This window comes from Pleurodeles waltl, chromosome 3_1, assembly GCF_031143425.1.
Source record: "Pleurodeles waltl isolate 20211129_DDA chromosome 3_1, aPleWal1.hap1.20221129, whole genome shotgun sequence".
Taxonomy (NCBI): Eukaryota; Metazoa; Chordata; class Amphibia; order Caudata; family Salamandridae; genus Pleurodeles; species Pleurodeles waltl.
The window spans coordinates 765,296,420-765,322,282 of record NC_090440.1 but is presented as its reverse complement, the minus strand read 5'-3'; the positions used below and the strand labels follow the sequence as shown (position 1 = coordinate 765,322,282).

Below are 25,863 nucleotides of genomic sequence, written 5' to 3'. Positions count from 1 at the left end.
GCTGACACAGGTCGGCTAGCAAACAAGTTACACGATCGGCATTGGTCTAAGCTAAATTACAAGGAATGGACCTCTGCCCTTGCACACTAGAGCCATTCTCCTTAATTCCTCCCTAAGTTCAACTCACAAATTCAAACAAAGGATCTCCTCATCCTCAGACTCTGTACTACCAATAAAAACTATCAACCGAGGTGCAGGCCATAAAAAATCACCATGGTTCACTCCACCACTATTGTTGCTAAAAAAAGGAGTGTAAATGCCTTGAAAGAAAGTGGAGGAAATCTTACGATACTAGAAAGCAGTTAGGCACTTTCATACAGAAAATAAAGCCACACAGTCATCATATTATGCATCTAAAATATATCAGTCCTCCAACTCTCCCAAAGAAATCTTCTCAATATTTAAAGAAATCATTCAAGTGCCCTCTCATACCAATCTCACTGGAGCCTCGAAGGAGCATAGCAATGATTTGGCCTGTTTCTTTCAAAAGAAAATTCTAGACATCTATTTAGCTTCTCCATATATGCCCACCCATAATGACGAACTTGCAGGCCAGGCTCAAGCTCTAAACTCCAGAGATCCTCTCAGATTTTCCGTCCCCTAGGGAGGAATCGGTAACCAACTTGTTACACATTATAAAATCAGGATCTTCACTGGACACTGCCCGTCCTCACGTTTTGGCATTAGGTTCAGACATGATTGCTCCTGCTCTGACTAGAGCCCTTTAATGAGTCTTTAATAACAGGCCTTATTCTGTCACATTGGAAACATGCTATCATTAAATCTTTATTTAAAAAGCCTCATCTAGATACATCCATATTGAGAAACTATAGGCCAATTACTCTCCTGCCTATAGCAGATAAACTGATTGAAAAACATATCAATAGACATCTGTAAGGTTTTCTTGAAGAACACAAGATCCTTCATCATACTCAAATGGGCTTCAGACCCCAACATAGTATAGAGACTGCCCTTCTGATAGTAGTCGAAGAAGCTAGACGACAACTGGATTTAGGGGGTGCTGCCGCCATTATTCTGTTGGACCTAAGTGCTGCTTTTGACACCGTAAATCATAACATTCTGCTTCATACCAGGCATCAAAGGGCATGCTTTGAAATGGGTCTCCTCCTTTTTGAGGGATAGATCCTTTCAAGTTCTTGATCGCTCTTTTTTTTTTTTTTTTCCCCAACAGCCTTCCTCTCAGGTGTGGCATTCCCCAGGGCTCCTCTCTCAGCCCTACATTGTTTAATATCTGTATGTCCCCCCCAGATGAGATTGTGGAACCTTACGGCTTGTCACTGGTTTCCTATGCTGACAATACACAGCTGGTCTTCTCATTCTCAACCATCTCTAAGACAGGTCAGCCCAATCTGACACCCTATCTTCAAGCAGTAGCTAGATGGACGGTCCGCTGTAAACTTAAGCTGAATGAAGAGAAAACAGAAGTCATGCTGGTGGGTAATTACACCTCACTCAAATCCCCTTCTCTGCTCCCCGATGGGTTGGAAGGCCTACCTCCACCAAGAGACAGCATAAAGTCCTTGGGTTTTTGGCTGGACTTCCACCTGACTATGGACTATCAATCTAAAAATCTGGCAGCCACCTGTTTTAGTCTATTAGGACTTCTTAGAAAAGTCTTTAAGATACTTCCTTTTCAAGCCGAAAGACTAATCACTCAGACTCTCATAATTTCACGCCTGGACTATGGAAATATCCTCTATCTGAGTTCACCTCGATATGTACTAAAAAGACTTCAAGTGGTGCAGAATGCCGCAGCATGCCTACTTATGAAGATTCCCAGACACCTGTCCGCAAAACATTCTTTAGTTTCCCTTCACTGGCTGCCTGTGGAACAACAGATCAACTTCACAGTCCTCTGCACTTTTCACAGAGCTCTGCATAGTAAGGGTCCAGTCTTCCTTAAACAGATTGCAACTCCCTACATTCCTCAAAGGGCTCTTAGATCCTCAACCGTCTCCCTAATAAACATTCCACGGATTAAGAAAGCAAGATGAGGAGGCCTTTAGCATTTAGAGCCTCAAATCTCTGGAATTCACTTCCCTTGAAGCTCCGCCAGGATAGTCAAGAAGTTTCCTTTCGTAAGAAATTGAAGACCCTTCTGTTCACAGCATATGTTTCCTCCTTGTCGTTCTGCTTCCGCTCTAGTGCTGGGAGGCCTTCGGGTAGCCATGTGCTTTACAAACTACTAAAATGAACTACTTAACACGAATTTGACAAGCTTACAATTAACAGCTGTACAACACAGAAAGACACTGCACACATGTTAAACAGTGCATAGACTCTCTCTCTAAATCCAGTGTCCTAGATTCAGCTATCTCCCTTCTTGCAGTCTATCTTTGAACTATACCACTCAAATAGCTCTCTGTCACTTGGCCGAAATAAAAAAAAAGTGAACACATCCTGTTCCAGAGTGGAGACCACAGAGGGCCTGGCATACAGTTCTGTCTTGATTTTGTTTTATGTATTTTCTAGTATTAGAAACTAAAACATTCTTAATAATAACAGTATTAATTGGTGTCCCTTTACATATACTAATGTGGTGTTAAAAGTGCAGAGCGGCACAAAGATTTCTGCGATAAGATTATCAGACATTTTCCTCTCAACAACATTATGAAACGGGATGCACTGCCTATGTCCCAATAATATTGCACATCTCTTGGTAATTTGCAAGCATCTCCTGCAAGTTTTTTGCTGCCTGCAAAGGATTGTGCAATTACTTTCATGTTTTGAATTGTATTCCCCAAATTACGGGTATGAAATCTACTGGTAATAAAAAGCAGTTTAGATTTTAACGATGGCCAGAGTAATGGAGTCACCACAATGGTAACATTTTGTCTTAGAATTTAATAGTATACTTTGAGATGTTTCATTTTTTACAGTTTTATTTTGTATGTGCTGAATTGTTCAGATGAGTACACTTAAAATTCCTTTAGTCTTTATATATATATATATATATATATATATATATATATATAGATAGATATATAAGACCATAAAGAAACGCGCTTCCAGTTGCATTTTGGTATTGTTTATAGGATGCCTTTGGGCAAATTTATCAATTAAATGCTGATTTAGTAGCATTTAAGTGCCTAGATCACAAAACACTGTTTTTTCCATCTCAACATCCTCATGTACATATGGTGGTATTTAAGTTCCCTGAACAAAAATATCTAGGTATTCTGCCATCTATATCTAATGATGTGCTGTTGATTCCCTCTGGTCTGTTTTCTTCGTGTCATACCATCACTGCACCTGGGTGGATCTTATATACCTATGTATGTATGTATGTATGTGTGTCGTTTAATTCTTTAAGTTTACAGTTTCCTTTGGGGGTTCCGTAACTGCTCCTGACCCAATAGAGTCAGAAACCTGTGGTGTCTTTTTGAAAGGATGCTGTCTACATGAGATAAACTTAAGTTATTTTATTGAGCATCCTTTTATGTGCCCAATAACCTAAAAGATGCATCAGCAACTGCCAGTGCCAGTTCACACTCTCACATTGCATACATTTAGATCAAGCTCACATCATAACACAAGTCGCCAGATACAAGACCCAGCAATTCCCCCCTTAAATAACGAACAGAATTTAACATACAACAGCCGGCAAAAATAATTACATTATATCCTGACTGAAAACCAAGTAAAGCATTTTTCTTAACAGTATTGAGTAATTAAAAAAACACATAACATATATCAATTTCAAGACATCACATAGTGCTTAAACGTAATAGGCAGTACACTTTTTCTAGTAGGTCTTATTTGTGTTGTCCTTTTTACATCATCATGCGTTTTTACCTCATGCGTTCTCTCAGTCACCTCTGCTCTCTGCACAGACAAAAGACTAAAATGGAATTGAATGTTTTCCTTAATGACCTTGTTACATCTCTCCTCCGGACCATTATTTCTGGTATCTGACACAAATGTAGTACCATGTTTGGTTTAAAAATTTTACAAGCAATTTTCCACAATTTTACGAGAAATATTACACAAATTGCAGTTCATTACCACTTAGCATGTCCTCACGAGTTCTCTCCCTCAAAAACAATGTCTCAGGAAATTGGACAACCTTGGATGTAGACACCCTGTCCACCAAACTCACTTCAGGCCACCTCAAATAGTAATCAATCAGAACGATACCAAACTTGTTGTGATTGCCATTAACACAAATGGACCTATAATATCAGCAACCGACTTTGACCAAGCCTTCTCTGGAACTGGTACGTTCCCCATCACACCCGGCCCAGTGACTTGTCACTCACAACACAACTTACACAGTGTCTTGCAAACTGTTCCACTGATATATCCAAACCAGGCCAACAAAATAATAATCTGATCTTCCTTTTTATAGCTCTCATTCCAATGTGGCCTTTATGTGCCAATTCGACCACTTTACTCTTCAAAGATTTTGGAATAAACAAGCACATCCAAACGTCTGAAACAGTTATTGAGAATGATGAGCTCAGTTGACACATGTCTAAAAGTATCAACATCAGCATTAGCCTTCTTTGAATTAGGCCAACCCTTAATCACAATGTTCATTACCTCCGTTGACACCTCATGTTTTGAAAGTGCATCAAACCATTTTTGTTCAATAATAGCGCCACTACTGGCAACCCCAACTTCATTAATCATAATTCTTTCATCATCACTTACTTCATTCTCAGCTGTGTTATCTAAGGGCAAACAGTCTGCCAACATATTCTTTACACCAGGTATATGCTTCACCTGATAATCAAAGTCTTATAATCTGTACTGCCACTTTGCTATTCTAAGTGTGGCCTTACCTGCTCCTTATTGGTAAACAAGTCTACTCTTGGTTAAAGATCCACCTGAACCACTAATTGTTACCCACCACAGATAATGATGGAAAGATTTGCTTCCCCCACAGCACACCAAGGCTTCGTGCTTAATCACAGAATAGGAAGACTCAGCACCTCTCAGTGTGCAAATTTGCAGTTGGCAAATGTGACAACTTCATCTTCACCATTCTTTCTGTGTAACAAGCCAGCGCCCAAACCATGCTGGCTGGCATCAGTCATAATTATATTGGGATCACATGTGTCAAATGGTTTGAGGGGAATAGCCTTACCAATCCCCTCCTTTATCTTCTGGAACTCCCCTATAGATTCCTGGCTCCACATATATTTCTCACCTTTCTTCAGTAATGCGTGCAAATTCTGTGTTTTCTCCGCACACCTGGGAATGAAACAGGAATAAAAACACATCAAACCCATTTAAAAGAACACAGTTGATATTTAGTATTAGGAACGGGAGCTTCAACAATAGCCCTGACCAATTTATTTTTTGGTTCTACACTCTGAGCAGAAAATATGTGGCCCAAATACCCCACAATTGATGTTCCAAACTTGCTTTGAGAGTAATTCCTCTCTTTTCCAAAACAGAATGCACTTGGGCAACCTTCTTATCATGGTCGCGTAATTCTCTGCATAAAAAAAGAGATCTAGAAGCATTGCATGCCACCAAACAACCTCACCATTAATTGCAGAAATACAACAAATGTAGGTTTAAAGCTGAAAGCACTTGCATGGGGTCACAAATAAAGTCAAGTGACGGAAATCCTCATGTAAGAAATCTTGATGATATGCCTAAGCTATAGCTGAAGTTGTGAATACCTTGGTATACTTGCTCTGTGTCAGCATCTCTGTTATGTTCGGTAAAGGATGAACGACCACCCAAATTTTAGAATTCAACGCTCTCAAGTCTACACTCATTCTCAGGGATCCATTTGGTTTGCAGTCCAATACCACACGTGATAATCGGTCAGATTCTTCTATGGGTTCATTTATACCTCAAGAGCACAATGAGTCAAGTTCTTTGCGCAACTCCTGTCTAAAAATGAGTAGTACTCTTCTAACCTAATGTACAACTGAAATTGCGTTCGCCTTCAGTTGAATTTTATGCTTGAACCCTTTAATTTTTCCCAATGTACTGATAACAACTTTAGGGAACCTTGTCTCCCATTAAGAATTTTGCACACACCACACATTCAAATACTCCTATTCCACAAAATTTCACCCAAACCAATCCTGCAATATGGTCTATGGATAGTAGCCAAATCGATTTTGAACACTAAATTACCACTTGTCTTTACCACATCTATCAGCACACAATCTAAATACAGCACCGCACTTTCATCATTGGAATCAGAATGTTCAGCCCTGGTTTTATCCTCATCAACCACATTTACAGTTTTGGGAAACTCCCTCTTTCCAGACCTAGCAAACTTTGGCAAAATGCTGCCTTTCTTACAGTAGCTACATGTCTTATCCACAGCAGGACAACAAGTTCCATTTCCTAAGACATTGGTACTGCCACAATGAAAGCAAACTTTGAGGGTGGATTTCAACTCTGAAGATTTTTTTCTAACTTTTGTTTTAGAAAAACTGTCCACCACCTGGACCTCAGACACTAGATTGCTTAGAAATGGACATCTCCACCATATGATGCAGCACTTACTATCTCTGCACTGCAGCTATCTCTGTAGCTTTGTCTAAAGTTAAATTATTAGTAGTCAGGAAAGTTTACTGGATCTTGTTATTGTTGTTGCGCTCTACTATCTAGTTTCTTATTAACTCATCCTCAGAAGTTTTTGATTCACATGTAGAAGCATGGACTGGTACTGCACCCACAAAGCTTTTTATAGGTTCATCAGGCAACTGTTAACACCTGTAAAACTTGTCTTGTGCGGTTTAAAACAGCAGTACAACATCTTGATGGCAGAAGTGTACTCATCATCCATATCACTTTGCCCGAAAACAGTTTGCTGTAGCAAGTGTTTAAGTCTAAGTATTTTTCTGCCTTCATCTCCCTTAAAATGCTGTAAAAGGGGAGATTTTTTCTTTTGAGTAAAATAATTCCCTTCTATCTCATTGAGATACACTTCAAAGCCCAACTTCCATTGGCCCCAGTCAATATCGGGAAAACCAGGGCTTAAAAGAAAAGCAGGAAGCGAAAGGATATTCTGCATAATGTTATATAGGCGTTGCTGATCCTCACAATAAAAAAACGAATGCAATAAAATAAGAGTACTGTTCTTTGTAATTCAATATATCTGTAACAGTTTCACAACCCGCTATCCTTTAAGCGCAAAGTGTAATTTAGTTAATATGTATATCCAATATATAAATGGAAGAACATGGTGTGTGGATCACCGTGAATAGGCAATGAACATGAATAGTTTAGCAGTGACTGTTCTAAGTCCCACTCACAACTGTGAACACGCCACATGCACTAAGTAAATAAGATGTCCATATCACTGTGAAGAAGAAATGCACACAATGAACGGGTGTGCAAATCACCATAAGAAAAGGGAAAACAGTCAACATTGGAATTGACAATGGTAACCATGATAAGGGAAATACGGTAAGTAAATGCAAATACAACTCAATTCCTAGCATATCATTCTGCTTCAGACCACTCTTAAATCCATGCAGAAGCCTGCTTTTGATCGGTCGGAACACACCTCCGCAACTCATGCACAAAATACATCCCACATAGACCTTAGCACACGTAGCCCGATTTACTATTTTTCTCGACCACTCACAAAGCACTTTGAGATCTTCTTAACGGTAGGAAAGCGCAATGCAAATGCTACAATTCAATATGATTCTCTACTATATTGTATTAGAAACCTGCTTATGTAATAAAGAAATGCAAATGATTTTCTTCCATTTTTAAATTCAAGTAGCTGGCATCTGCTCATGATCAGTACTCACTCCTGTCCCCCACATGCTGTATGAGGTGAGGTGAAAGCTCACTTTCCTCTTGCTTTCTGGCAACATCCCTTAAGCCCCATCATTTTTGTAGCAACATGTAGAAGCACAATCTCATCTATGTAACCTGTTTTTATCCCTGTGTCAGTCCGACTCTTAATCCCAGAATTGCCTGCACCAGTAGCACAGACTGTGAAGATTCTAAAAAGAATACTTTCTCTTTACATTGTTTGTATAGTCACCCATGCATGAGTCACTCTTTCTGCATGTAAGTTCTGCACATCACACACCTACGCATGCACTCTTGATGGGCTACACGAAGTACATTTACATTTTAATTTCTTACTGTTTTTAGAATCTTACTGGTCCTCCATACTAAAGCAGGCAATTTCTAGCCAGTTGTAAACGACAAAATACAAAATCTAAGGGGGTCATTTAGATTCCAGCATGAAGTCCACCAGCATGCTAAAATGGCAGATGCTCCCCTCTGCCCACCTAGCAGCAGACCACCTACCTCTTTTCAGTTGCTTGCCACTATATTGGAGCATTTATGATGAAAGTGTTTCCACCAACATGACTGGGGAACGTTTGTTACAAATATAATGTAGGTGAGCTGTCATTGTATGGTGGCCACTCAGCACCAAAGCAAATCCTTGGTTTGTTTCTGTGAAACAAAATACAAATGTTTCTAAAATGCATGAACGTTTCTCCCTGCACATCTAAGACATTGTTTTATTTTCCTGCCAGGGTGTACCAGGCATGTTGGGACAGTCATGGTTTGAAGAAATTAATCTCTGAAGGCCTGCCGTAAATAGGGTAGGCCTGCCAGCATTCATACTGTGGGCCACCAGTCACAGGTTTGGATGGCAGATCTAGTTTAGACTCTTCTGCTACAACTCTAGTGGTTCCACAACCTTAAAACGAGGGGGAAGAACCACAGATTTGTATGTGAGACCTGCTGAATTAGTGCAGATCGTGTGCTCCGCCAAACCCTAAATGACCCTCAAGAGCTGGAATAATAGTGCTGGTAATTTTGTAGTTCTGGGCTCCTCTGCAATCAGACCTATTGTGTCAAATAAATATACTTAGAAGGAACTCTGGGTCAGCCCCTTTCAATCATTGACTTTTTTGACTAACCTCTTTCACTCATTGGTTTGAAACATTGTCAGACATACTTGGCACTGCCCAGAGGAGTATTTCTCACGTGATACTGTTGGCTTACGGGGTGCAGCTTTCAGTTTCCAGTACTTGCACTGAAGTGATGAGCGAAACCTTTACAGCTAAAGGCCTCTCTTTCATCTCATGTCTAGTACCTGCCCCTTCCACTTCCCCCTTTTATGTCTGCTCCTTCTTGCTCCTCCTTACTTCTCCCTCTTTGCCCTGTGAGTCGATCTTCATTTTTCAGGTGAATCACTATTGTTACGCCTCTTACGCTTTCCTCTTTACCCTGTGTGTTGCTGTGTCACTCTCATCCTCGTGCCTTCCTCTTGTACCTTCCTGCCACCCCTCCTTATTTTCATTCATCATTTCCCCGTATGTTGCTCTTCATTTTCCCTGTGTGTCTCCGTTTATTCCTCCTGCATCTGCTTGTTCCTACATCCCAATCCTCCTTCTTTCCCCTGTCTGTCACTCCTTCCCCTTACCACCTACCACTCCCTCCCAGTGGCTAATTATCAGTGCTGATGAAATAAAAGCTGAACTATAATGAAGGCTCCTGTGACCCATGTACAGTCCTGTTTTCCTTTCTAAGTGAATTGAAGGTCAGGTCGCAAGAGAGCCTGTGTTATAGGCCATAGACATGTAAAAAAACTAAGAACTATAACCAAGGCTTCCTTGCCTTCTGCCTTTCATGGGTCTTTTCAATACAGTTTTTAAATGGTTATGTGTCTGGCTTTAATGAGTTAATGCCAGGGCTTTAAGTGGGATGAAAAATCGGGGAGGGGGATCTCAAAGTTGCGTTGCTAATACAATAAAGAGCGTGGCTTAAAAACATGTAAGCTAAAAATCTGTTGTTAGCGTAGTGTGCCACCCCACTGGTATTTTGCTGCTTCTTTCCGTCATTGCATCCAGATATATAATACAAGTAACACTACAACTACAACAAGCCAGGACTATTGGCTTTGTCTAGAGTCGTTATTTGCCTAAGATAAATAAGCAGCATGGCTTCTTTGTATATAATATTGAAAATGCTTCAGTTCTGAAATTGAGACGATGAAAGAACTATAACCAGTATAAAGAGTAGCACATTAACCCAGACCTATTTTACTTACTGTCCCTTTCAAGTCTCATACTAACAAACACAACTGTTCATGTGAAATTCACTTAGAATAATAAGGAATAAAGCATAACTTTCTTCACTTAAATCAATCACCATTCGAACATTACCAACAAAACAGTATACATTCTATTTGGAACAAATCCATCATGAACAAAGCAACCAATATTAATCAAACATTTTAGGCAAAATTGTTATTAATCAAAAACAAGGAAAAAAGAGACACTTTCCATATAAGTAGAAGAGTGAGATAGTAGTAAGTGCACCCAAGTGAGGCAGACCAAAACCAAAGCAGAAAGAGGTTCTAAGTATTGCAAAGTGGTTGGTATATTGGTACACAAACCTAGACAGTCACAAATGTATACAAATGAATTGGTCACATGGGGAATTGCCCTGTGTGAGAAGAAAAACGAGTCTGCTCTTTCTTGTGTCGATGGCCTTTTGACCCAATATGAGAAAATATCAGGGTCTTATCAGGACTGAAATAAGCTGGGGGGGCTGAAAAAAAGGAGGAAAAGAATAGGGGAAAATTATAATCTTCCTACATGTTGACTACCAAGAAATCAAATTATCTGAGTGTTGGAAATGGCCCTTCTGCAGAGTTATCCCCAAACCTTTTGCCTTCCTCCTCATCTTTTCCTGATCCTGTTTTTGTTGGCTTTATGACTCTGCGCACTTTACCACTGCTATTCAGTGCTAAAGTGCAGGTGCTCTTTGTCTACAACATGGTAACAGTGTCTTCTCCATGACTGGCAGAGAACTGCCAAGGATTTAAAAGAACATAAGGAGACAACCAATGAAACACATAATAAGGGAAAAAACAAAACGATAATTTGAAATTATGAATGAGTTATAAATTAAAATTTATGAATGCAGGATCAGAATAAGAGAAGGAGGAAAGCAAAACATCTGGGGATGACCCTGCAGAAAGGGATATTTCCAACACTCAAGTAATCTGGGTCCTTGATATGCAACACGTAGGAAGATTCTAATGTTTACCCCTATTCTTTTCCCCCTTTATTTTCAGTCCCCCACATTATTTAAGTCCTGATGAGACCCTGATAGCCTCATATAGGGTCGAAACTCTGTCGACACCAGAAAGGACAGACCTGTTGTTTTTCTTATCAAACAGGGGAATTACTCATGTGACCAATGCATTTGTATACATTTGTGGCTGTCTAAGTTTGTGAACCAATATACCAACCACTTTGTAATTGTTATAACCTCTTTCTGCTATGGTTTTGGTCTTCCTTACTTGGGGTGCAAGAAAGTTCCTCTTTTTTTTGTTTTTTATGAATAAAAATGTTGCCTAAAATGTAAGATTAATACTGGTTGCTTTGTTCATGATGGATTTGTTCCAAATAGAATGTATACCGTTTTATTGTTAACGTTTTAATGGTGATTGATTCAAGTACAGAAAGTTCTGCTTTATTCCTTATTATTCTAAATGAGTTTCACGTGAACACTTGTGTTTGTTAGTATGTTTACACCCAGGTTGGCGTGAGCATTTGGGTTGCTCTTGTTTTCCTATGTAGGCTTTTCAAGTCTCAGCCACTGAATTTATAGTGTTTGCTTCAATAAGTGCATCTTCTCCTTGCCACTACTAAAGATTTTATTTACTAATGGTTTTATTTGATAATCTGAGAATCCCAAGCACTGGGTGGAAAAGAGGTGGTAAAAGGTCCATGTGGTGCTTCACCCACCATTATATGAGGGGGTTATCAATACACTTATTGGGTAATGCTGGTTCTAGCTAAATATACATATTTTGATACATGCGGATATTCCCAAAGATGTTTTTGTTTTTAAGAATCTCCTTTGCCTTCCATGTGCATTGCCTCTAAAGTGTCAGCAGACATGTACAAAAGGAAGTGTTGCCAGCCATGTTGGGACTCAGCTTCAGCCAAGTCCAGAATAAAAACACAAACAAAAGACAAGGGGGAAGGGGGAAGGGGGAAGTGTACGAATACCCTAACTTCCTAGCCTTGGTCCTGGGGTCCCCCTGGGACCCTGCAGGGCCTAAAAGTATTTATTTTTTTCAAATTATCAGCAAAATCCACAGATGGATCTGCAGATTTGGCAAATTTCTTTTTCAAAAGCACAGTCTCCTGAGCTGCTTATTAATTTGGCCCCAAGGTGGGGCAAGTCCCAGGAGCATGAGCACTATAATACGGAGAGAGGGGGGTGCACAGGGACCCCTTCATAGGGCTTTTAAAAGCCCCGGGGCTACGTTCAGAATGTGTATTGGGGGACCCTGTGGACCACCTCCACAGGCCCCATGCCCTTCCACCTACCCAGGCCCTACCACCTCCCAGGGGACCTACCACCTCCCCGGACTCCAGGGACCACTACCTCCCCGTAGCTACATAATAAAAATTATTGGGGGGACATGCAGAGCTCACCCCACAGGACCACCCCCCTCACTGGGGCTACATTTGAAATTAAAGAGGGGGTTCACATGCCCCCCGCGACTTGGGGACAACCACCTCCCCATGGCTGGCCCCTGCAGGTCAAAGGAGGGGGGCTATGCAGCCAGGCCCTGCGGCCATCCCCTGCTGAATCTCCATGGATACGTGCGAGTAAATTCAGAACCTAATTATAATATCCCTATAACCTTTGGGTTTTTTAGGTGATTTCTATATGTATATATACTTTTTTCTCAGATATTGTGGAGCAAAGAATATTTTCTGTAATGAAAAACCTTCAACTGACGAGTTTGAACATTTGAACATTCATTAATGAGTTAATTAGTAAATACTGCACATTGACGCTTGAACAAACATTGTGATTATAGGTTGGGTGAGTCTGTGCAAACGGATGTATTTGATTTTTTGTTTTGTCTCTAGGCCTTTGAAGTGTGGAGAAACAGTCTGGAATGAATCACATTTTAAGGTGACTAGCTGCCTTTGCCTCATCAGCAGGCTATCCTACCAAACTGGTGGCTCTCGGTGTTCAGGCTCCAAGATCTCCAGTAAGAACTCTTTTTTTTTAATTTTTTTTTTTTATTGTAATTATTGTTTGTCATTTTAAAATGAATTTGTTAATAATTTGTCATTAGAATTCGAATACAAAGTAAAGTTGTAGCTCTTGGCAATTTATTTTGCAGAGTTTTATCACTGGGTGACTCAGTGTGCTGCAAAGTAGAAAGTGATAATATTTAATTTCTTAATTTATCAATAACCTTAACATATTTCGCACTATCTGGTCATTTTATCCCCTATTCACATTGGTTGATTCGGGTTTTTGCCTGCACTACAAGCTGGATTAGAAGAGGCTTTCGCAAACAATGCTGTCAATTTAAAATTCTTAAACTAGGCCAGCGTATTGTGATTGTTCATATGACTGCTGTTACCTGTGTGTCATCAGCTGCTCGATTTCAGTTCTTGTTTTTTTTTTTTTTTTTTTTACCCCTCCCCTGACGATTGTATTGTTTATTTGGCTGAGAAATAGCTTTCTTCTTCTACGTACACTACTGAATGCCAACTTTAATCAGTGACACTTCTTCCTCAGTATTGAAGGTTTACATTCACGTCAGTTCCCTTCTTACTATGCCTGCAGATCTGGATCTAGTGAGATTTTTTCACCAGAATTCTACTAGTGTGCAAGGAAACATGCCTCTTCCTAAAACAGGATTTAAATCCTGCAGGGCCTGCCTCCAACAGATGTCTGTGTCCGATCTGTTGGAGGTGTGCTTCTGGTGTTGGGGTTAGGCGCACAACTCCAAGGATAGAGCAACTGTGCTCAGATGAATCTGAAAGCTATGTGAGGAAGTGGGGAAAATCTCTACATTGCAAAACACTGCAAGACTGCACACAGGTCCTGCTCTCGGGTAAGGGCATCACCATGCCGCAATGTCCTGCTCCCGTTCCACAGAGGGCTGATTCCAAACCTAGTCCTAATGCACCAGTGTTGTGCACCTGCATCCTTGCCAACTTGGGTACAGTTGCTTAGGAGTCAAATTCGCATCAACACCCCCCAGTGCCTTAGGAGGATCCACAACTTATTGTGTCCAGCACCGAGCCAAGTTCATCTTGAGCTTGACGAGGCTGCGCTCTGATCCTCATGTGACACGGCCAAAACCCAACCCCTCTGACTCGCACAATAGCATTATTGGGCAGTCACACACAGACTCTGCACTATCTGTTTGGCTTGGATGCCAACTAGTCAGCCATACGGAGAATAAGGGCCTGATATAGATATTAGTGGATGGGTTACTACCTTTCAAAGGTGATGTATATCTTGTCCGCTAAAATCTAAATCACATTATTTCCCATAGGAGTTAAATTTCAGCAGATGGGATATCCGTCACTGTTATGCCAGTCATCCATCCACCAATATCTAAATCACTCCCTAAAATGGGAGTGATGTGGACGACTTTGCCCCACCCTATAATGAGGAAAATTAGTATGTGGATCTGCAAGATCCTACTGGGGTTGATATCTCACCCGCAGTTGGATTGGTTTCCCCTCTTGCTCCAGTGACTGAGGAGAGTACATCATTAGTGCCAGTCCTTAGGAGAGCTTCTTGACCCGCCCTACCTCTCCACTATGGAGGTGAAAACTGTTTTCACTCAGGTCATTCAGCCTGGTCAGGCACTGACCAAACCTCTTCTGCTTTTCAGTGAGGCCCGCCCTAATATGCCCTTGGGCAAAACCAGGTTGTGGGCCACCGGCCAACAGTTGCATGTCACCATAGATCAGCTCACTGCAATCCTACTTAAAACAAAAAAAAAAAATATGATAATGTGGTGGGGCAAGCGCCCACCAGCAGTTTGAACCCTAATGCCTTTCCGAGTGCTCCTCCAGACAGGAGTCCAAATACTTGGAAACATTTGGCAACAGAATGTTTTCATCAGCCAGGTCTGTCAGTTCCATCTGTCTCCTAGGACGCTAGGCCCGTCAAGTATGGGACATAGTTGGTTACATCTTACCTGTAGTCTCAAAAGACACATGGGCCTCCTTAGCCCAAGATATTCAGGATGGCTGGAATGCAGCTTGGGATCAGTTTGTCATCTGATCAAGCCTATACTGCACTGATTATTTAGGTTGAGCTATTGCCACAAGTATGGAGCTTCGGTGCCCCTTGTGGATGAGAGCCACAGGCATCCTTAATGGACGTGCCTTTGGATAGATCGCACCTGTTCAGCGAAAAAGCAGTCTGTACCAGTTTGACCACCTTCTCCACAACTTTGCTCTTTTTCGGGAATATGCCAGTGGCTTGGCGTACAAGCAGCACCAGGTGCTGCCACCTGCACAACAGGCCTCCCAGCCATTTGACGCCTGGGCCAAGGGGTCAATAGACAACAACTAGATCATCAGGGGCAGCATACATCTCTGTTCTCCACTCCTTCTGCAACCATGCTGTAAGAGGCTGTGTATGGCACCTCTAGGGGTGGCAGGGCGTCACGTCTGACAGGATCCTTCCAATCATCCAACAGGGTAGCCGTTCCTTTTTGACCTGCCACACCAGCCACTTGCATCAAGGCAACTTTCGGTGGACCATCTGTCCATTTTGTACCAGGAGGTGCAGGTTTTTTTTACCAAAGGAACCATAGAGAAGGTACCATCCTCCGAAGTGGAGACTGGGTTTTATTTCTGCTACTCTCTTGTGCCGAAGGACAGTGCGCCCTTTCGGCCTTACCATTACCCCTTGGGTGTTCCCTGAAGAGGTTGTGGTGGTCCCTGTCCATTTTCAGAGATCAGTGGTACCAGTCTTCCTCTACCTCATTGGCTTGCTATTGAAAGTCTAACTGAAGGCAAAACTTCTGACATTGTTGGGACTTCTCAATTAACCTGCCAAAGTCACACATGACTCCTTCTCAGATGTTTCCTTTTATCAGAGCCATCCTGGATACAGTATGCTTTTATGTCCAGAACATTCCGATGAGGATCCAGATGTTTCAGCCTATGCCCTGGCTCTCAATGAGGCTGGCTCTAAGGCTTCTTCGCCTTCTGGCCTCCTGCATCCTGCATGCAGACCCTGCCAGATGTCACATGCAAGCACTACAGTGGGTTCTGAAGTCTCAGTGGGCCAAATGCCATCCAGGTTTCAGAGGAGACTACAAAAGCATACACATTGGCAGTTTAAAAAGATCTGCGGTAAGGAGCCCCTACACGGGGCCCGTTGGGCATTTCAGTGCCAGTCCAACTTGGAGCTGCCCGATGATGAAGCCTGGCACCCTGTGGGGTGTGTGGGGCTCTTGTTCCTAAAAGGGGCTACCCCCTTCCGGGGTCCTGACCTGCATATGCTCTTCCTGTTTTCCTTTAGGAACTGCATACTTATCTTTAGTGCTACCTCTCCTGCCCCAAGTTATGAAGAAGATCATGAATGACCAGATGCTGAGAACGTTTGCACTTGAGCATCTGACGTCTGATCAGGTTGCTGTTTCAGTAGGACCTTCTGTCATGGCAACAGGGCAGGGTATTGCACCCATGACTACATGAACTGCACCGCCGTGCCTAGAGATTGATCACCTTTGGTCTGCCTTCTGAAGTTTTTGATGTGATCTTGGCACCAGGCATCTTTCCACAAAATCAGTATACGCTGATCATTGGGCTTGACTTGGTGCAGCATCCGCCAGATAAACTCATTGCAAGCCAAGCTGTTGGATGTTTTGTTATTCGTGTTGTCTTTGGTTCAGCAAGGAGGCACTGTTTAAGGTCACATGTTGGCCCTTTTCACCTTTTGAGATTTGCCAGGCTAGCCGCCCTTGTTTAAAAAACCTGTTGTGATGAGATTTCTAAAAGGTTCACAGCATATGTTTCTGTCAAAGCCATTTGTAATATTACAATGGGACTTAAATTTGGTTTTCACTTTACTAATGTGTACCACCTTGAACCAATTTACATTAATCTATTACAGCTCTTGGCTGAAAACGGTCTTTCTTTTTGTAATAACATGAGCAAAATACGTGAGTGAACTTTGGGCTTTTGGCATTCAGTTACCTCATACTAGCTTCTTTTCCTGACAAGCTAGTTTTAGAGCCGTCACTCTTCTGTCACTCTTTGCTCCACTTCAGGCCTTGGAAGAGGAAATAAGGCTCCACTGCTTAGACCCCCCCCTCCAAAAATTGTTTTAGCTTTTACATTGCAAGGGCCATCAGGTGAACATTCAGCTCTTGGTGGGGTTCTCTGGAGCAAAAAAACAAAGGGTATTGCAGAAGCAGACTATATTTCTATGGGTAGTCCTCTTTAATCAGATCTGTAAAGCATTGACTCATAAGTAGCCTTCAAAAGATCTGAGAACTCATTCCACCAGAGTCTGGGCTGTGTTCACCGCTTTGGCAGGTGGAGTGCCTGTCCTGGATATCTGCCAGACTGCTGCTTCATGAGCATCCGTGCACACATTTACAAAGCACAATTGCCTCGACAGTTTAGTCTGTTGGGGTCGACATTTTGCCAAATCGGTCCTGCAGGACTTTTTGATCTGAGCCATTCCACAGACCCAACACTTTAAGGGGTACTGCTGTCGTATCATTTCACAAAGTAAGGAATCTGCAGTCTGACGTATCCTTCAGAAGAAAAAGTTCATACTTTTGGTAACACACTTTCTGGTGGATACTTTGTCTATCTGTAGATACCTCACTGCCCTCTCCATCTCCCTGTTATGTGGAATGGTCTCCTTTTCCTTCTAAAACGTTCCCTTTTGGGCTTTTCCCTCTCGGCAGGGTCACCTTGAAACGTTTTACCTTCACCCCTCCTGTTTTTTTTATTTCGTTTTTGTTGGCACTAGGACTGTGCACTTTACCACTGCTAACCATGCTAAAGTGTGAGTTCTTTATGCATTAAACATGGTAAAATTTGCTTACACCCAGTTGGCATTTTTGATTTACTTATACGTCCCTAGTAAAATGGTACTACATATGCCCAGGGCCTGTAACTTAAATGCTACTAGTGGGCCTGCAGCACTTCTTGTGCCACCTACTTGGGTGGCCCATTAAGACATGTCTCATGCTATTGCAGCTTGTGTCCAGTTTCAAACTGCCCATTCACCTGGCAAAATAAACCTTTTGCCAGGCCTCAACCTCCTATTTTAATACATAGGCATCATCATCATTAAGGTAGGCCCTAAACACCCCATAGGGCAAGGTGCATTGTATTAATGGGCATGACATGTGTTTTTTTAGGTTTTACATGTCCTGGTAGTGAAAAACTCCTCATTGGCTTTTCACTACTGTGAGGCCTATCTCTCCCATAGCATAACATTGGGTTACCTTTTTACATTGCAAAAGTGATAATGTTTAATTGGGCACAGGTGGAAATATCATGGTTGGTCTCCAAAGATTAGCAATTTAAAATCCTCTTTAATGGCAAAGTTGTATTCTGAGTTACAATTCTGTGAATGCCACTTTTAAAAAGTTAGCATTTTCTTGTCCTAACCATTTTGTGCCTGCAGCCTGTATCCTGAGTCACATGACTGTGAATAGTTGGCAGTTGGCCTTTGTATATCCCTCCCAGACAGGGGTTCTAGGTGTTAATAGGGTGGTTAGTGCAGAGCTATTCCCTGCCCTACTTACATTTTAAAGGGCTGCCTCCAGAACATACACAAATGAACTTGACACTAGCCTTTTGTCACCATAGACCACTCGGAGCCTGGGTAGGGGAAGGAAAGACATTTCCAGAACCATATAGGGGATAACCTAGGCGTTTCTCCCACTTCAAAGGCTGGTACCAGTATACATTTTGTATCCTTAGACCAACTCTTCAGTATACCTCCTGGACCTGCGAAGGACCCCCAGAAGATCTGCCTTGTACTTTAGAGGACTGCCCTGCTTCTTGAAACCTGCTTTGTACTTTGGAGGACTGTGCTGCTGCTTGAAACCTGCCTTCTACCCTCAGAGGGCTGCCATACTGCTTGAGGTCTGCCTTGTTGCTTGATCCCAGGACTACCATGGTGACTTCAAGGGCTAGTTGGCTGGCCTCCTCTGTAAGCTACAGGGACATAACTAGCTCCAAAGACCTTAACCCCTGCTCCTAACCTCTACCTGGAGTGAGTACTACCCCCCAAGTAGTACCCCTCCAGTCCTGGACCTTTGGAAGTGGTACCAAAGGTTCTTCTCCAGCCAAAGCCTAAATCATAGTGCAGAAAGTTGCCTGAGACCAAAAGAAGACCAGGATCTACCTACTCACCAATTGACCCAAGGAGCATCACCTGTCGGGTTGGCTTGTGGTAGCTCCCCTTATGTTCTCCTGTGCAGCAGACAATCCTATTCAGGAGGAGCTTTCGTAAGGGGTGTCCAGCCTCCAGGAGATCCCATCAGCTACAGCCTCATCCTTCTGGAGATTTTCAATTTAAAAAAAAAAGTGAAAGTCTGAACATTAGAATCTTAACTACAACTTTGTCCAGCGGATCCCTGACGACCATGCCTCTTCTTCCTCCTCAGACACCGCTGGCTACCTTGAACCACTGAACTGTATCTTCTCAGGAACTTCTCTTAAGAATTTCTTCAATACCGAAAGTAAGCCGAGACCAGGCCCAATCCACCTCTTATAGCCAAACTGCACTCCATCTTGGTAATGTTTGACTTTGCTCTTGTCTCTTGCGCACAGATATAGTTCTACTGATTAGATTTAATTAGTTTTGTTGTCATTTATTAAAATTTCATCTAGTTTTCAAAATTGGTGTGGGATTTTTCTTTGTGTTTGTGTGCTGCATAAATCCTTAACTCTATGCTTAGCCTGATTGCTTTAGTGCCAAGCCACCAGAGGGTAAAGCACATGATAATTTAGTGACCTTTGTGGTTCACTCTAACAAGGACTGTGGTTGTTTTTTGAGAAGGGTTTCCACTCCCCTCAATAAAAAAAGCAGTTTCCTACAGTCCCAATTTAGGAATCTTCCCTCTGGTGACGAGCTCCACTTCTGAGTGCATGGACAAGCTTATGAAAGAAACTGACATCAGTGCACAGGAGCATTGTTTTTGAGTTTCTTGAGGCAGTCTGGCATCTGGGGATATTCACAAGGGAGAAGTCTGCAGTTGAAGTATGAAGTATGTACTAGAAAAAGCGTTACTGGAGGTTACTAACTGTCTTTATAATTTCAAACTTTTAGACTGTAGTGCTGACTGCAAAATTGTTAATGTTCATGTCCTATACCTTTATACTGTTTCTCTGTCTATTCTCCAGTATTTGAGAAACAGTCTTAACAGCCCTTGTAGGAGATACAGAAATGTATTTTGTAAAGGGTCTTAAAAATGGTACTGGAGAGTGAAACATGCTTGGGTTCCAGCCCAGGTGTTTCACTTTCCCAAAGAATGCAAAAGGACACTTTTAGAAATGTTACAACCTCTTTTAAATTCTGAAAGCAATGGGAGTAGGGGAGTTATATGGCATCTGTAGCCTTCAGAGCCCTCAAAGGTAGGTACTACATCATTGCCAACAAGGGGCAGCATATGCAGTACCTGAGTACCTGAGATTTACCATTGGAGGCCACCATCACCAGGGCAAAAGAGCCTTCTAGTTCACCTAAATATTACTGGGAGCTTTCACAAAGTACCTCTCTGGCAGCCTGGTATCTTTGTCAGCAAGGAGTACACTTTTTACGTTGAGCGTTCAAGCGCTTTCTGACCTATTATTATCTATCTGTGGACTTTTAACCAAGCTAATCTCACACCCATCACTTTCACTCATTCGTGGGCTTTCCTTTTAAAAATCACTTGATGTCATTGGTAAATGCTTTACATTGGTCCTGCCTTGGGGTGGTTTTGTTAACCGCTTTGCAGACTGACCCTGTTACATGGATAATTGCACAATTGCTGATATACTTCAGCGTGGGCAAAAATAATTATTTTATCTCTCCCCTTCATGCTCCGTGGAACTCCATCAGCGGTATTGGAGAACTGGTCACATTATTCACACTGTTTCCTAATCAGTAATTTCTTTTGACTTGCCCCCTCGCGCTCAAAGGCTTTCCCAAAAACACTTGTAATTGATAAATGCTGTACTAAAAACACAGAAATCCACAATGTGGTTCTCCCAGCACAACAGGAGAGTTGATACTACAATATTCACTGCACTCAGGCAAACGCATCCCATAATGCTTTGCAAGCATTCTTTTTCAAACTATTTTTGTCCATAACTCAGCCTCTGGTGGTCCTAGGACATGGGACCACCAACAAAACATTCAGGGTGATGCATTCTTTCTGTTTAGGTCATTTCTGGGTCACTAGGTTAGTGGGGACCCCAAACTTATAACTCCTCCCACAATTAAGTGCCTTTTTAAGCCCTCTTAGGGCTGGTACTTGTGTTTTACAGCTGCTAGTAGTTTGTGTTCTAAGGGCCTTAGTATTGCAGAAGGCTTGCTGGGCCTGAAAATGTGTAAGTCACTTTTTCTTTTCATGTGGTTATGCCCTCTAGAGGCTAACTGTATGGTTTCATGATCATGTTTTTTAGGGTCTGTTCAGAGCATTACAGGCTAAGGTCCAAAGTTTATTTCTGATAAATGTTTTTATTGGGTTTATATGATAATTGTATATGTTTTATTAATCTCTCCTTATTGCAATTATGACCATGATTCAGGTCAATTTAACATCCTTATTACACTATGACTGTTTGAACACCCTTGATATGTTTAGGTGACCCTTCTAGTTTATTTCTCTCGTTACTCCCCCATGGTTGTCTTGTCTTTTTTTGGGGGGGAATTGTGTTGGCCAGCCAGCAACTCTGATGGTGAGGTGGTTAAAGTGGTATCCTATTAATTAGCATGTCCTGTTTAAATTGGGATGCTAAATGGCAACATTTTCATTTTTATCAGCAGATAGAGGAAGAAGGTAAATGGAAGTACTTTAGTTAAATGCTGGGCCACCTCAATTATGTAGCCTTGAAAAGAGTGAATTATGAGGCAGGGTTGACCAATTTATGTGGCAAGAAAAGTCCAGTTATGAATTTACAACATCAATAGCTCTAACTCAGGCAAATGCGAAACCCATTGCATTGCAAATGCTTGTTTCTTTATTTGTATCATTGATTAGTCAGTGCTAAGGTTTTAAAAGAAATGTCTTGTTAATCTCTTCTGATAACTCTTCCTCACTACCAAAAGCTACTCTTCATAGTATACCTTTTGGCCATCTCTAATGTGTTTTCCCTTGCTCAATGATAAACACTAAGAAGTAATTCATTCAGTATTTCCACTCAAGACTGATCACATCCTCTTAACAGTTTTAGGGTCTACTTGGCCTCCTGGAATTTTATATTCACACTGTGTCCCAAGCTCATCTCGAAATTAATCATTTATTACTGTTGACGCTTTACACTAATAATTTTAAAAGTCTGATTCACAGGACAGGGTCTGTGCGAATCCCAAAGGACGATGGCCTAAGGCAGAAAAAGAAATATTTAGCAAGAAAATACTGAGAGGGTTTACTCAAATAAGGAATCATTACAGAAAGCAAAAAGGTACTTCGTTTTAATGGATAGTTCATAAAAACAATGGGGGTCATTCTGACTCCCGCCGGCCGCGGTAACCGCAGGGCAGGCGGGAGCCGCCAAATGACCACACCGCGGTCAAATGACGCGGCGGCCATTCTGGCTTTCCCGCTGGGCTGGCGGGCGCCCGCCAGAAGGCCGCCCGCCAGCCCAGCGGGAAAGCGCCTTCAACGAGGAAGCCGGCTCCGAATGGAGCCGGCGGAGTTGAAGGCGTGCGACGGGTGCAGTGGCACCCGTCGCGATTTTCAGTGTCTGCTTGGCAGACACTGAAAATCTTAGTGGGGCCCTGTTAGGGGGCCCCTGCAGTGCCCATGCCATTGGCATGGGCACTGCAGGGGCCCCCAGGGGCCCCACGACACCCGTTACCGCCATCCTGTTCCTGGCGGCGAAAACTGCCAGGAACAGGATGGCGGTAAGGGGGTCGGAATCCCCATGGCGGCGCTGCAAGCAGCGCCACCGTGGAGGATTCCCCTGTCCCGCCGGTTTCCCGTTTCTGACCGCGGCTGTACCGCCGCGGTCAGAATGCCCATGGATGCACCGCCAGCCTGTTGGCGGTGCATCCGCGGTCCCCGGCCCTGGCGGTCCATGACCGCCAGGGTCGGTATGACCCCCAAAGTCTATCTCCAGAAAAAGTCAGTAGCTAAAATCAAATAGTACAGAGTCCAATAACTGTCCAAAATGGAGACTGCTCGTATGGATATCTTGTCCGCTAAAATCTAAATCACATTATTTCCCATAGGAGTTAAATTTCAGCAGATGGGATATCCGTCACTGTTATGCCAGTCATCCATCCACCAATATCTAAATCACTCCCTAAAATGGGAGTGATGTGGACGACTTTGCCCCACCCTATAATGAGGAAAATTAGTATGTGGATCTGCAAGATCCTACTGGGGTTGATATCTCACCCGCAGTTGGATTGGTTTCCCCTCTTGCTCCAGTGACTGAGGAGAGTACATCATTAGTGCCAGTCCTTAGGAGAGCTTCTTGACCCGCCCTACCTCTCCACTATGGAGGTGAAAACTGTTTTCACTCAGGTCATTCAGCCTGGTCAGGCACTGACCAAACCTCTTCTGCTTTTCAGTGAGGCCCGCCCTAATATGCCCTTGGGCAAAACCAGGTTGTGGGCCACCGGCCAACAGTTGCATGTCACCATAGATCAGCTCACTGCAATCCTACTTAAAACAAAAAAAAAAAATATGATAATGTGGTGGGGCAAGCGCCCACCAGCAGTTTGAACCCTAATGCCTTTCCGAGTGCTCCTCCAGACAGGAGTCCAAATACTTGGAAACATTTGGCAACAGAATGTTTTCATCAGCCAGGTCTGTCAGTTCCATCTGTCTCCTAGGACGCTAGGCCCGTCAAGTATGGGACATAGTTGGTTACATCTTACCTGTAGTCTCAAAAGACACATGGGCCTCCTTAGCCCAAGATATTCAGGATGGCTGGAATGCAGCTTGGGATCAGTTTGTCATCTGATCAAGCCTATACTGCACTGATTATTTAGGTTGAGCTATTGCCACAAGTATGGAGCTTCGGTGCCCCTTGTGGATGAGAGCCACAGGCATCCTTAATGGACGTGCCTTTGGATAGATCGCACCTGTTCAGCGAAAAAGCAGTCTGTACCAGTTTGACCACCTTCTCCACAACTTTGCTCTTTTTCGGGAATATGCCAGTGGCTTGGCGTACAAGCAGCACCAGGTGCTGCCACCTGCACAACAGGCCTCCCAGCCATTTGACGCCTGGGCCAAGGGGTCAATAGACAACAACTAGATCATCAGGGGCAGCATACATCTCTGTTCTCCACTCCTTCTGCAACCATGCTGTAAGAGGCTGTGTATGGCACCTCTAGGGGTGGCAGGGCGTCACGTCTGACAGGATCCTTCCAATCATCCAACAGGGTAGCCGTTCCTTTTTGACCTGCCACACCAGCCACTTGCATCAAGGCAACTTTCGGTGGACCATCTGTCCATTTTGTACCAGGAGGTGCAGGTTTTTTTTACCAAAGGAACCATAGAGAAGGTACCATCCTCCGAAGTGGAGACTGGGTTTTATTTCTGCTACTCTCTTGTGCCGAAGGACAGTGCGCCCTTTCGGCCTTACCATTACCCCTTGGGTGTTCCCTGAAGAGGTTGTGGTGGTCCCTGTCCATTTTCAGAGATCAGTGGTACCAGTCTTCCTCTACCTCATTGGCTTGCTATTGAAAGTCTAACTGAAGGCAAAACTTCTGACATTGTTGGGACTTCTCAATTAACCTGCCAAAGTCACACATGACTCCTTCTCAGATGTTTCCTTTTATCAGAGCCATCCTGGATACAGTATGCTTTTATGTCCAGAACATTCCGATGAGGATCCAGATGTTTCAGCCTATGCCCTGGCTCTCAATGAGGCTGGCTCTAAGGCTTCTTCGCCTTCTGGCCTCCTGCATCCTGCATGCAGACCCTGCCAGATGTCACATGCAAGCACTACAGTGGGTTCTGAAGTCTCAGTGGGCCAAATGCCATCCAGGTTTCAGAGGAGACTACAAAAGCATACACATTGGCAGTTTAAAAAGATCTGCGGTAAGGAGCCCCTACACGGGGCCCGTTGGGCATTTCAGTGCCAGTCCAACTTGGAGCTGCCCGATGATGAAGCCTGGCACCCTGTGGGGTGTGTGGGGCTCTTGTTCCTAAAAGGGGCTACCCCCTTCCGGGGTCCTGACCTGCATATGCTCTTCCTGTTTTCCTTTAGGAACTGCATACTTATCTTTAGTGCTACCTCTCCTGCCCCAAGTTATGAAGAAGATCATGAATGACCAGATGCTGAGAACGTTTGCACTTGAGCATCTGACGTCTGATCAGGTTGCTGTTTCAGTAGGACCTTCTGTCATGGCAACAGGGCAGGGTATTGCACCCATGACTACATGAACTGCACCGCCGTGCCTAGAGATTGATCACCTTTGGTCTGCCTTCTGAAGTTTTTGATGTGATCTTGGCACCAGGCATCTTTCCACAAAATCAGTATACGCTGATCATTGGGCTTGACTTGGTGCAGCATCCGCCAGATAAACTCATTGCAAGCCAAGCTGTTGGATGTTTTGTTATTCGTGTTGTCTTTGGTTCAGCAAGGAGGCACTGTTTAAGGTCACATGTTGGCCCTTTTCACCTTTTGAGATTTGCCAGGCTAGCCGCCCTTGTTTAAAAAACCTGTTGTGATGAGATTTCTAAAAGGTTCACAGCATATGTTTCTGTCAAAGCCATTTGTAATATTACAATGGGACTTAAATTTGGTTTTCACTTTACTAATGTGTACCACCTTGAACCAATTTACATTAATCTATTACAGCTCTTGGCTGAAAACGGTCTTTCTTTTTGTAATAACATGAGCAAAATACGTGAGTGAACTTTGGGCTTTTGGCATTCAGTTACCTCATACT

At 42.9% G+C, this 25,863-nt stretch overlaps 1 protein-coding gene across 5 annotated transcripts in view; it reads left to right on the top strand.

The window, feature by feature from the left end:
• Nucleotides 1-25,863, top strand: part of BMAL1 (basic helix-loop-helix ARNT like 1) — a 573,964-nt gene that overhangs the window by 183,357 nt on the left and 364,744 nt on the right. For 3 of the 5 annotated variants that reach the window (XM_069223570.1, XM_069223574.1, XM_069223572.1), the window contains exon 3: nucleotides 12,876-13,000. The gene's annotated coding sequence lies outside the window, so the exon portion shown is untranslated. Of the gene's footprint in view, nucleotides 1-12,875; nucleotides 13,001-25,863 lie in introns of those variants that run through there. The other 2 variants (XM_069223569.1, XM_069223571.1) reach the window with 1 other exon arrangement.